The sequence below is a fragment of the Triticum dicoccoides genome, chromosome 3A (assembly GCF_002162155.2).
Source record: "Triticum dicoccoides isolate Atlit2015 ecotype Zavitan chromosome 3A, WEW_v2.0, whole genome shotgun sequence".
NCBI classification, from domain to species: domain Eukaryota; kingdom Viridiplantae; phylum Streptophyta; class Magnoliopsida; order Poales; family Poaceae; genus Triticum; species Triticum dicoccoides.
The window spans coordinates 21,048,071-21,061,462 of NC_041384.1; the positions used below are offsets into that span (position 1 = coordinate 21,048,071).

General features: G+C 42.3%; 1 pseudogene; it reads right to left on the reverse strand.

The window, feature by feature from the left end:
- Nucleotides 1–633: 633 nt before the first annotated feature.
- LOC119271781 overlaps nucleotides 634–13,392 on the reverse strand; it is a 27,101-nt pseudogene continuing 14,342 nt past the window's right edge.

The window sequence follows — 13,392 nt, forward strand, 5'->3', positions numbered from 1 at the left end:
AGCGCGAGGAGGGTCACGTCGACGGTGGTGCCCTTCGAGCTCTGCTACAACTCCACGAAGCTGCTGTCATTGCAGACGGGGTACTCGGTGCCGGAGGTGGACGTGATGCTGGAGGGCGGGCAGAACTGGACGGCTTTCGGTGAGAACTCCATGGCTCAAGTGAGCCGCGGCACAGCGTGCTTCCCGTTCATGGAGATGAAGGGCCGGGACAAGGGCGCGCTGCCGGCGGTGTTGATCGGCGGGCTCCAGATGGAGAGCAGGCTGGTGGTGCTCGATGAGGACACGCAGAGGCTCACCTTCAGCCGGCACCTGTCCGCCGATGGCTTCTCGTGCAGCAACTTCAATTTCACCAGGGCGGCCTAGTACATGATCCACATTGTTTGTCTGTTATTTTCATGACCTGTTAGCATAATAACCAGTGTGTTCCCCGCAAAAATAAAAAGTAAAATAAATAACCAGAGTGTTAAAAAAGATAACAGGGAGGTAGGCATTTATCCCTGTCTGAACTTGCCAGACACAGCCTTGGTTGCACGCACACATCCATTATTATCTGAAGTTCCTGCGTTTCAAAAAAAATATCTGAAGGTCCTCACGGAGGCGCTGGAACTTGCGGACGTAAGAAAACGAATAAAGTGAGGGCTCAGCGAGCTGACATCATAGTCTGATCAAGGATATAAGCCATCCCCTGGCTAACGATGATTCGGGGGTTAATCTCAGCAACAAAAATATCAGCCAAGCTAACTGATGATTCAAATTTCAAAAGACATACACAGGCTCTCCGTTCTGTCCTCTATCGTAAGTTTATGCTCACAGCCAAAAAAGAAGAGAGCTCAAAATTTTGATGCTATACCCACCTTTCAATTGAGATCGATCAAAGCTGATGATTTGCCTCCAGATAGCCTGTAACTTATGCAGGACATTCCTTTGGCGACATCAACTTGGAGAAAATACTCGACAAACCGCTGCCGCATGTTCCTTCGGTTGGCAGACCGCGGGAGTTTGTACACGATCAAAGCTGATGATTTGCCCCCAGATAGCCTGTAACTTATGCAGGCCTTCTCGGATGCTTGCCCATTCTGCGCTCTCTCAGAGACAACTGACCACTGAGCCTGCCCCTCTTTACACTCAGATGTTGCTCAAGATGGCAGAGCAATCTCTTCAATCTGCCTCAGATGTGCTGATCACTTGTTCTTTGGTCAAAACCAGTAGTTATCCCTTAGGTCTTCCTCAGATGTGCTGATCACTTGGTTCTTTGGTCAAAAGGTGTTCCAATGTGGTTCGGTAATCTCTTCTTCGAGACTGGGGCATTTCCCATCTAGCTAACTCTGCTAGGCTTGTGCAGTTGCGGCCTTTTTTTTTTTTGCCCCTTTCGTAATTTTTGCCTCTCAGCCCCTGCCTACGGGCTTTCTTCTCTTCTGTATATTGCTAAAACAACTGTAATTTGGTTGAAAATGGTTCAGGCCAGCTTTTTGCCCGACATGGATCCCTAGAAAGAAAACATATCTTCAGCGCTGCTTTAAAATGCAACCGTCAAATTCACATTATCAACCACTTTCGACTCTTCATCGAACATGTCTTCAGTGACGTTCTCAGTTGTGAGATCCTCATTCACCATTGTGCACCGCACAATGAACTCATCCTTGTACATCATACAATGTGGTGCCATCTTCTGTGCTCGAAATGTTATGATGACATTACTCTTAGATTGGGGTGGTACAATTCCTTTGTTTGGCTCTATGAGGTACTGCCCACTTGACGTTTGGACGTAGAAGGCAATGTAATCATCCCTCGGGTTGCTTAGTTGCAGTGAACAAGGTATCTGCTTGCCTATCGCAGGAAATGCAGCTCCAGCGGATCAATGTCAAGCAGCTCCCAAGGGTAAGAGCTAATCTGCAAGAAAAGATTGGGGGCTCTCATAAATACTAGTCTAAGCAAATAGGATCGGGGGAGAAAATGAGCTTATTATCTTACCAGGCCAACTGTAAATTCATTAGCATTGTTGACGTGCCCATTTTTACTCTCCATTTCATTGAGCTGGCTGATTATATCCCATATATGAGGTCGTTCTTTTGGGTCATGTGACACACAGCGTGCTGCAATTTCTATGCATTCAGTAACTTGTTGGTATCCCAATGGTGGATACTTGGCCGATCTGTTCCACCTGTACCTCCATCTTCTTAGCACCTAATATTTATATAAATGATTTAAAATCATGCTAAAATATTAGCCCAACAATATGCATACCTTGCAAAAAGCACATAAACTACGAGAAAGGTGTAACAGCTCCCGGGTGCCCCTACACCCTCATGAACAGTAAATTCGTAAAAAAAATTAAAAAAATCTGAAACTTTCAGGGATCAAAGATTTGATGTCCTTGCAAAGTTCCAGCAACAAATAACCTTTGTGGAGCCCTCACCAAAAAAAAACTGCTAAAAAATGTACATAAACTTTGAACAAGGATTTTGTTTTTTTAGGTGAGGGCTCCTCGAATGTTATTTTTAGCTAAAACTTTGTAAGATCATCAAAAGTTTGATCATGTTTGACGTCTCAAAGATTCAGATTTTTTGTTTTTTTAATTTACTGTTCATAGAGGGTGTAGGGGCACCCAGGTGCTGAAAATCCTGTCTCCATAAACTACAATGGATCTCAAATATCAAATTTATACTTCGAATCAAACAAGGACAAAAGGACAGTAGCAAACTCAATGGCCCTGTCTTAAAACAAACTCAAGGGGCCTATTTGGTCCACTTGTAAAAACTCAAGGGGCTGATCTATTCCACCTGTACCTCCATCTTCCAAGTACCTAACATGCATACCTTACAATCAAACTACTTTGCGAAAAGCACAGAAACTACAATGGTTCTCAAATATCAAATTTATAATTAAAATCAAACAAAGACAAAAGGGCTGTTGCAAACTCAAGGGCCCTATCTTAAAAAAAAACTGAAGGGGCCCATTTGCTCCACTTGTAATCACAAACTGTATTTTCAAACTGAAGGACCTACTAAAGAAAACCGAAGGGGCCAGTTGGTCTTGTGCAAAATTCAGTATTTAAAAATAACTAAATCCAGGGTTGGTGGAAACATGGAAAATCTGAATGATTCTTACATTTTTAATGTCAGGATCCTCCTTACGTCCAGTCACAAGATCTATAATTATAACACCCAGACTAAATATGTCTGTCTTGAAAGACAACTGGCCACGGTGTAGGTATTCCGGAGCACAATATCCTCTGCATGAAATCGTGCAGTTGGATGTGTTAGGGACAAAAACAAGACAATGGGCTCTAAATATTTTGCAGAAACAATTGGTCTCTAGATGTTGAACTTACAGTGACATAGTACATCCTCTAGTAACAGCTTGTGATATTCCATCAAGATGCTTTGATATACCAAAGTCTGTAACTTTTGGTATCATGAGATCATCCATCAGTATATTTTCTGGTTTAAGATCCATATGAACAATATCCTTTTCCTTGTGAAGATATTGTAGACCATCACAAATTCCCTTTATAATTTGATAACGTGTATGCCATTCAAGTCCTCTTAATTCATCTGTAGGTTTAAAATAAGTATTAGGGAAGATGAAATCATCGACCTTTGATTTATGCACGCTAAAATTGATAGATCAGCTCTTTTTGTCCAGTCTATTTCTTATGATTAATCGACACTTGCAGAAGCAAAACAGAAAGATGGCCAAATAAAGAAAAAAACTGAATCATATGCCACATTGTTGTACCAGTAAGATGATTGTGAAGGCTTCCTTTACTGATATATTCAAAACAGAACAATCTTTCTCTAATCTCTGGATACAAATACTTCCCGCATTTTCCTGATGCATCCACTTTAATGGCTATATTCTCTGTATTAGCACAGTAACCGAGAAACCGTACTATATTTTGGTGCTTGACACTCATTAGAAAATTAGTCTCACGATAAAATAGTCCATCATCAATTGTCCGGCTGTTTAAGAGTTTCTTCACAGCAACATACCCGTTTTGAAGAACTCCCTGGTTAACTTGTCTTGTTAGCACAACCATTAGCTCTTAGATCAAGATTAGCTCTAATATGAGAAAAAAATTAGAATTGAAGGTTTTTATAGTTAAGTATACCTTGTAAACGACTCCAAATCCACCTTGACCAATTTTTCGCTCATCAGCAAAATTCTCGGTGATGTTCTGTAACAGTGCTAATGGTATACTTATTGGCTCCGCACTTCCGTCTTGTAATATTTGATCCAGTACATTAGGTATCACACATTTTATGTCCATCCTAATCAAAATGTACAAGCACTTTCTGAATCAGACAATTTGAGTAGCTTGTTTGCAAACTAGAGCAAAGATCCATTTGAATCCAAGTATTTGAACTAAGGCAATTGTCCAATCAGATGAATATAGGAACTCTAGAGAGTCTATTATCAAGAATACATGGCTCGACCAAAAAGAAGGTAAAGTATTGCATAATTTTGTAAGAAATGTGATTCAAGCGAAAGCCAGAACATAACTTAACTGCTAGGGAGAGAAGTCTTTTGACCATAACTGTTCTTTTTTGACGGAAAAACTGTGGGAGAAGGTCTAATGGTATTAATGTAAAAATAATTACAGCAGACCATAAAAAAGGGAAAGAGTCAAGGCTCAGAGCTAAAAGAAGAAGAAAGTCAAACTAGCAAGGGAGCTCTAACACATTTTACACATGGATCATAACTGAAACTGCTAATCAAGCACAATGTGACTGGCAATTGACCCGGCATTAGGATGCATTTGTAGAGTTACTACATCTTTTCACAAATCATATATATGCAATATAAAACGGATGTGAGTGCGGGATACCTGTCTATGAAACCATCAATAAAGCACTCGTAGTCAGATGTTTTAGAATCATTGACCCCTTCACCGTCAGATATCTTCTCTCGAGGTCGAGGGGTCGGAGTTGGACCAAAAAAATAGTCCTATGAATCCATTTTAGATGAAGAAATAGGCGGAGGCGGAAACGGAGGCGGCGGCATAATGTCAGGAGCATACAGTTCTCTCTTTTCCTCAATTTTACAATGCGTCCCTTCACCATCATTCAACCCTTGACCATCAGATATCCCGTTGTAGTCTGATGTTGAAGAATCATTCGACCCTTCACCGCCAGATATCTCCTCTTGTGCTGGCCCACTCATCCACACTGGTTCCAAAACACTGAAATGTAGAAACTCTCGTGAACTCGTGATCATGCGCACAGAGGCATCGCAGCAGAGCAAGAGCAAAGAGCGGCGGCATCGGTCACTTAATTGGGCCAGGCGAGGACGCAAGGGCAAGTAGGCACAAAATGACACCGAACAAAAAGAGAAGTAAAATAGTGGAAGTTAATTCAGAAGTACGATTGAATTTTGAAGGAATCTTTTTTCCCGTCGACCAGAATAAGCTCCGATATTTTAGTTATTGCCTATTTATTGATTAGTTTTGAATCTCAATTGTACTTGTTAAGCACGATATATTTAGTATTCTAGTGAAATGGGTAGTTGCGTTATATGTTCGACCCTAATTTTTTTTGCATTATATGTACATGGTTTTCTCCTTCATAAATTTCGCCACGCCTAAAAATTATTCGTACCATCGCCACCGATCCAATGTAGCCTGTTCAGACGGAGACAGAGGCGGAGGCAGCAGCACCAGTTCTCTATTTTCCTCAATTTTACAGTGCATTTCCAAAACCTGTGTGACGTGTACAAAATTAAAAAGTATATGTTATTTCACGATGAAGAAAGAAAACAAAGAACATCATCTCCAAAATAACAGTAATCCACAATTGTGTACCGCCTGATCAACTCCAACAGTTTGGGTCACATTAACGGCTTTCAGGACCTCAAACAAGACAGCCTCGGTCCGGTGCAATTTGGTGAGCAGATCACTGAGCAAACAGATCAGCAGAGACATTGCCATCAGAAAGGAGGACCAAAGCAATCAAGTACTCGTCATGCCTACTTGATTGCTCATCAACATGATAAACAGTTGCTAACTTAACATAAATAGGCTCAAGAATTGCTTCTCACCGGCCAGCCTTGCCGACTGCATCCTGGAGCGTCTTCATGAAATTCTCACAGTAATAAAGGTAGAACTGCTCCATCTCTAGCGCGTCACCCTTCTCCTTCCTCCCTTCCAATGTAACCGTGTTGTCCTACATGGTGGTGGGGAGGGGGGGTACAAGTCAACCGAAAGCTCGTATCCTCAAAAATACATCTGAAACAAAAATTAGAACCTACCCTATCTAGCCTTTCCAGAAGCGAGATCTTGAACTGACGAACTCCACGGCCGCTGGAGGTCGGGTCGAACCGATGCGCCTTCTCGAACGCGTAGAAGCGACCTGGAAGAATACATAAAAAAAATGCAAAATAAGCTGTGATTGCCAAGAGCAAATCCATGGGGGATCGGAAGATCGGAAAAGGAAAGGGGACTCGGCTTACAGAGGAAGGCGACGCGCAAGTTGTCGTGCTCGACCTCATTGGCCACACGCAGGATGGGTTAGACGTCGACGAGTGAGGGGGGTACTTCCAGTGGGTCGAAAATGGAATCCCCCATGTTCTCCACCGCCTGCATCTGGAGCAGCCGCCTCCCGCTCCCTGACGACGCAACGCGAACTCCGCCCTCCTCCAGCCACCCGCCCCCGGAAACGAGAAGCGCAGCGCTTGATCTACGGGAGGTGGTCTTGCCTCGATCGAGGAGGCGGGGAGAACCCAAAGATTTGGCCGGCGGCGAGGCTGCCGCTGGGTGAGGAGCACTGCTGAGATGGGGGGAGAGCAAGTTTGAGAAGCGTCTTTCTACTGTAGCGGCCTCGCGGGAGTTGACCTCCGCGGGGGGGAAGCTGGCCAAACGGGCCGTTTTTCTCGGACCGGCCCACACGCGCGCGACTAAACGGCGCCTAACGGGCCTGGCCCGTGGCATGCCATTCAGCTGCCCAGGTGAGGCCCACGGGCCGGAACAGCACGACCCGTTTTCTTTTGAAAAGGAAAATTCTGAATTCTTTTCACCAGGCTCTTTGCCCAAAAGGACAAAAACTATCAAAAACAACCCAGAAGTAAAAAAAAACACATGGGCCGGCCGGCTCGGGATGTAAATGGATCGGATTAGATAATGTGTTTCCCATATGGATTCAAAGCTTTTTGTCGGAATCAAAGCGGAGAGGATAAAGACCGGATGTAGATTTTATTGGACTACCGTTTTGAAGCAAAAACGGAGCAAATTCGGACCAAGAACGAACGCAAAGTAACAGGTCATACATGCACTGGGACATGATTTTATTTATATTATGCAAACAATATGAATGTGAATTTCCATCAAACTACATAACTTAACTTTTTAGCATGTGTACATATAGACAGAAAAGAAACATCACGCATAAAAAATTGTTTGCATGTACTATCTATATCTACTAATAAAGGGATTAGTGGTCTTGCCCGCCTGTCCAAAAATTACCTTCGAAGTTTCTACAAATTACCCGCTGTGTAACCCACAAGTGAAGAAAAAAATTCACTCATAAGTGAAGAAAACAATTCGCTTTTTCCTTCCCAAGTCGCTGTCGTGTTCACTTCTTTTATAGAGACGATACCCACATATATCAAAGCCACACAAGCGCCGTAGTGGTTTGAGCCTAACTCTTTCATCCTGGAGACCAGGGTTTGATCCCTAGGTTTGGCCATTTTTCCATTCCTTTCTCATGTACCTCCTCCTCCCACGTACGCATACATGGGCCGGCCCATGTGCGGACATGACGCTCCTTGTTCAGTTTTTCATTTTTTTCCTTCACTTTTTTATTTCTGTTTTTATTCCTTCTTTAAATCAATTTGGGATTCTGAAATTTTAAAAAATTGTGAGTTTAAAAAACAAATATTCAACAAATCATAAAATTTTCAAGGATTAAAAATTCTTGGTCATTCTAAAAACTCATAGCAAATTATTAAAAAAATCACAATTTTGAAAAATGGTCGGGAAATAAAATAATGTTAATGATTTTAAAAAATGATCTTGGACTCAAAAAATATTAGTGAATCTGAAAAAATGTCCATGAAATTCTACAAAATATTCAAAAAAATTCAAAAAAATGCAAAAAAAATCTTGAACTTCAAAAAATAAATCCTCAATTTTTAAAAAGGTTCGCTGATTTAGAAATTGTTTGTTGAGTCAAAAAAAATTTCATGAATTCGAAAACTGCACATGCATTTCAACAAATGTTCACCTAAAAAACATTTTTTTGTGAATTCAAAAGAAACTCATGCAGGATGTTTGTTTCGCGACGCAAACTTAGAAAAACTACTTTATCGCTGCCGCCTGTAAGCCTGTTGACCTGTTCCTTCAGTTGGCGGGTCGCGGGGGGTTGTATATGAACCACCAGCCACAGGCTGGCCTCCTCGGATGCTTGCCCATTCTGTGCTCTCTCCGAGACTACTGAGCATGTCATCCTTCACTGCCCCTCTGGCACGCCACCCCTCTTCACACTCAAATGTTGCTCAAGATGGCACAGCTATCTCTTCGATCTGCCTCAGATGTGTTGATCACTTGGTACTTTGGTCAAAATCAGTAGTTATCCCTTAGGTCTTCCTCGGATGTGCTAATCACTTGGTTCTTTGGTCAAAACCGGTGTTCCAATGCGGTTCGGCAATCTCTTCTTTGAGACTGGAGCCTTTCCATCTAGCTAACTCTGCTAGGCTTGTGCAGTTGCGGCCTTTTTTTAACCCCTTCTGTAATTTTTGCTTCTCAGCCCCTGCCTACAGGCTTTCTTCTCTTCCGTATTTTACTATAAACAACTTTAATTTGGTTGAAAATGGTTCAGGCCGGCTTTTTGCCAGACATGGATCCCTAGAACGAAAACATATCTTCAGCACTGCATTAAAATGCAACCGTCAAACTCACATTATCGACCACTTCGACTCTTCATCGAACATGTCTTCAGCGTTCTCAGTCGTGAGGTCCTCATTCACCATTGTGCACCGCACAATGAACTCATCCTCTGTTCGGAATGCTATGATGACATTACTTTTCGATATTGGGGTGGTACAATTCCTTCGTTCGGCTCTACGAGGTACTGCCCACTTGACGTTTGGACGTAGAAGGCAGTGCAATCATCCCTCTGGTTGCTTAGTTGAAGTGAACAAGCTATCTACTTGTCTACCTCAAAAGGGAAACGCAGCTCCAGCGGATCAATGTCCAAAGTTCAGTTGCTCACATAAGTGCATATGCAAATTTTATATCCTCAGATTAAATAACATAAATTAAGAATTTTAATCTGAAAAAAAGTTATGTCCATTGAGTTTCGAACCACCGACCAGAGCAAAAAAAATAGGATGGCTTGCCACTCCAACTAATGGAGTCTCATGCCTATATATAATTGTTACAGTTTTGATATAACATAACGTGCTCGTGGGCTACAATTATTTTAGTTCTTTTTTCATTTGATGATTTTAAAAAAGTTGTAAATTCTATCTATGAATAATATACATATAAATAGAACAAATTAGAGTAAAAAATCTCACCTGTTAATTTTTTTAAAAACCATCAAGTTAATTTATGAATTATATGTATGCACCCTCCTTCCTCCCCCTTCTCGACCATGCCTTGCTTCGTCTTGGCTGCGCAGCTACCCCTTCCACCCCTAGCTAGCAATGATTTCATCATATGTACATATTTTTTGGTGAATCCCATTAACATTTACCTATCTTTTTGGAATAAATGAAGTATTTTAAACCCTTTGCAAATTGACAGAAATAGAAGGACCATTAACAGATGTATGCAAATATTTTGCTTTAAAAAATCAAATAATTTTACCAAGGCTATACAGTAGTATTATTGACCTCAAGAAGATTGATGCCAAGTCATGTTCAACTATGTCAAAAAAAATTAAGACTTCGTATATGGACAAAATGAAAAACACCAATAAAATCCTATATGGAAATTTAGGATAAATTCCCAGCGGTCGGACCCAATGCTCGAGCTCGCATGCCCCCATCCCTCCTCCACCCTTCCTAACCACACCTCGCCTCTCCTTGGCTACGATGCAAGCACCTCCCCTCCCCCCCATAGTGATGACGTTGATGAATGTACATATTCTTTGGTGTACCCTAGCCGCAACAGACCACACACAACTGATGTTCTCCATATTGCGTGAAGGAAATATGCCCTGGAGGCAATAATAAAATTATTATTTATTTCCTTATATCATGATAAATGTTTATTATTCATGCTAGAATTGTATTAACCGGAAACATAATACATATGTGAATACATAGACAAACAGAGTGTCACTAGTATGCCTCTACTTGACTAGCTCGTTGATCAAAGATGGTTATGTTTCCTAACCATAGACACGAGTTGTTATTTGATTAACGGGATCACATCATTAGGAGAATGATGTGATTGACATGGCCCATTCCGTTAGCTTAGCACATGATCGTTTAGTATGTTGCTATTGCTTTCTTCATGACTTATACATGTTCCTATGACTATGAGATTATGCAACTCCCGTTTATCGGAGGAACACTTTGTGTGATACCAAACGTCGCAACGTAACTGGGTGATTATAAAGGTGCTCTACAGGTGTCTCCGAAGGTACTTGTTGGGTTGGCGTATTTCGAGATTAGGATTTGTCACTCCGATTGTCGGAGAGGTATCTCTGGGCCCTCTCGATAATGCACATCACTTAAGCCTTGCAAGCATTGCAACTAATGAGTTAGTCGCGAGATGATGTATTACGGAACGAGTAAAGAGACTTGTCGGTAACGAGATTGAACTAGGTATTGAGATACCGACGATCGAATCTCGGGCAAATAACATACCGATGACAAAGGGAACAACATATGTTGTTATGCGGTCTGACCGATAAAGATCTTCGTAGAATATGTGGGAGCCAATATGAGCATCCAGGTTCCGCTATTGGTTATTGACCGGAGACGTGTCTCGGTCACGTCTACATAGTTCTCGAACCCGTAGGGTCCGCACGCTTAACGTTTCGATGACAGTTATATTATGAGTTTATATGTTTTGATGTACCGAAGGTTGTTCGGAGTCCCGGATGTGATCAAGGACATGACGAGGAGTCTCGAAATGGTCGAGACATAAATATTGATATATTGGACGACTATATTCGGACACCGGAAGTGTTCCGGGTGATTTCGGAGAAAACCGGAGTGTCGGAGGGTTACCGGAACCCCCCCGGGAGAAGTAATGGGCCTTATGGGCCTTAGTGGAGAGAGAGAGGGCTAGCCTAGGGCAGGCTACGCGCCCCTCCCCCTCTGGTCCGAATTGGACTAGGAGAGGGGGGCGGCGCCCCCTTTCCTTCTCCCTCTTCCCCTTCCTTTCCCCCTCCTAGTAGGAGTAGGAAAGAGGGGAGTCCTACTCCTACTAGGAGGAGGACTCCTCCTCCTGGCGCGCCCTGCAAGGGCCGGCCGGCCTCCCCCCTTTCTCCTTTATATACAGGGGCAGGGGGCACCCTAGAGACATAACAATTGATCGTTTTATCTTTTAGCCGTGTGCGGTGCCCCCCTCCACCATATTCCACCTCGATAATACTGTAGCGGTGCTTAGGCGAAGCCCTGCGTCGGTAGAACATCAACATCGTCACCACACCGTCGTGCTGACGAAACTCTCCCTCAACACTCGGCTGGATCGGAGTTCGAGGGACGTCATCGGGCTGAACGTGTGCTGAACTCGGAGGTGCCGTGCGTTTGATACTTGATCGGTCGGATCGTAAAGACGTACGACTATATCAAACGCGTTGTGCTAACGCTTCCGCTTTCGGTCTACGAGGGTACGTGGACAACACTCTCCCCTCTCGTTGCTATACATCATCATGATCTTGCGTGTGCCTAGGATTTTTTTTGAAATTACTACGTTCCCCAACATTGCGTGGCTTAGCTAAATTTTCCGTCTGAAATATTTTGGATCCTGCCCGAATTCATGCTACATGTTTATAAATTCTAGAATTTTCATTTATAATAACGTCAAATAAAGTTGAGAGCAGTCCACATTTCAACCCTCAACTAACCACGTGGTTTGATTTTCAACCCCGATCTCTAAAACCGGTCGAATTTCAACCCTCAACTTGTCACAGGGTCCAGATTTCAACCCTTGACTCAGTTTTGGGCTGGTCAAGCGGTTTTGACCCAGTCAAAGCTGACTGTGTAGCCTAGTCAGCATGCCACGCAGACAGGGATCCAACTCGATGGTTCTCTCAATTTGTTAATCCAATGAAGTTGAAAATTTCCCAGAATTCTATACATCATATGAGTGTTGTTGTCACAAATTTTCAGAATTTTCTAGGCACTTTTTTTCAGGTATAGATAAATTTGCAGCGCCACTCGTCATTTCTTTTGTGCAGTGCAACCAAAATATAACTCTGCATAGAAATTTTTTTGGCATGACCATCAATATAAGATATTCATTGATCTATTATTTTAAATCGAATGTAAGCAAACTTTAAGAAATAAGCAATTAGTTAACCTTATACTTGACTTAGGCAGTGGTGTGTTTAAAATAGACAGCACTCTAGTGTGTAGTGCAACTAATATTGATATTTTTTTACCAAATAATTGTTGATATATAGTTTTCAACTTATATAGAGATGCATTAGAGGCATAATTGTTTTGTTGAAGAACATATAAAACTCAGATAACATAGGTAACTGTATTCTCCACATCAAAGGCATAACTTCTTTGAGTAACATAACTTAAAAAATTCAAGTTATACTTCAACACATAGTAGTCAAAGCAAGCCATGCCTTATGTGTAAAGGTGACAAGTTTCATCATCGGTATTGGGAAATGGGTAGTGCTACATCATTAGAATAGTTTAACTCTTACTGGATTTCTATAAGAAATAGCTAAGCCTACAAAAAATTGCTACAATGTTAAAAGGAGCGAAGCTCACCACCGGAGACTTCTATAAGCCCTGCCTTAGTTATGTGTAAAGGTAACATATTTCTATAAGCAATAGCTATATGTAGGTACATCAACCACTACATATTTATATAACAAAATATATCAACTAACCCTACAAAATTACATCAACTCAAACGCCGGTCACACACAAAAGCGTAAAGGTGCTATAATGACCAAAGAACAAGGCAGGACATTCCGGGTGTACGACCACATATTACGGCGCGGGAGACCTAGTGGACTGGACAGAACAAGAGAAGCCAGTTGGAGGCTAAGCTAATGATACACTGGTAGAAAAAGGGCCTATAGTCCCGGTTCGTAAGGGTCTTTAGTCCCGGTTCTGGAACCGGGACTAAAGTGTCGGTACTAATACCTCCCCCCTTTAGTCCCGGTTCAATCCAGAACCGGGACTAAAGGCCCTCCACGTGGGCAGTGCGTAGAGCCCCGTCAGGAGACCCTTTGGTCCCGGTTGGTGCCACCAACCGGG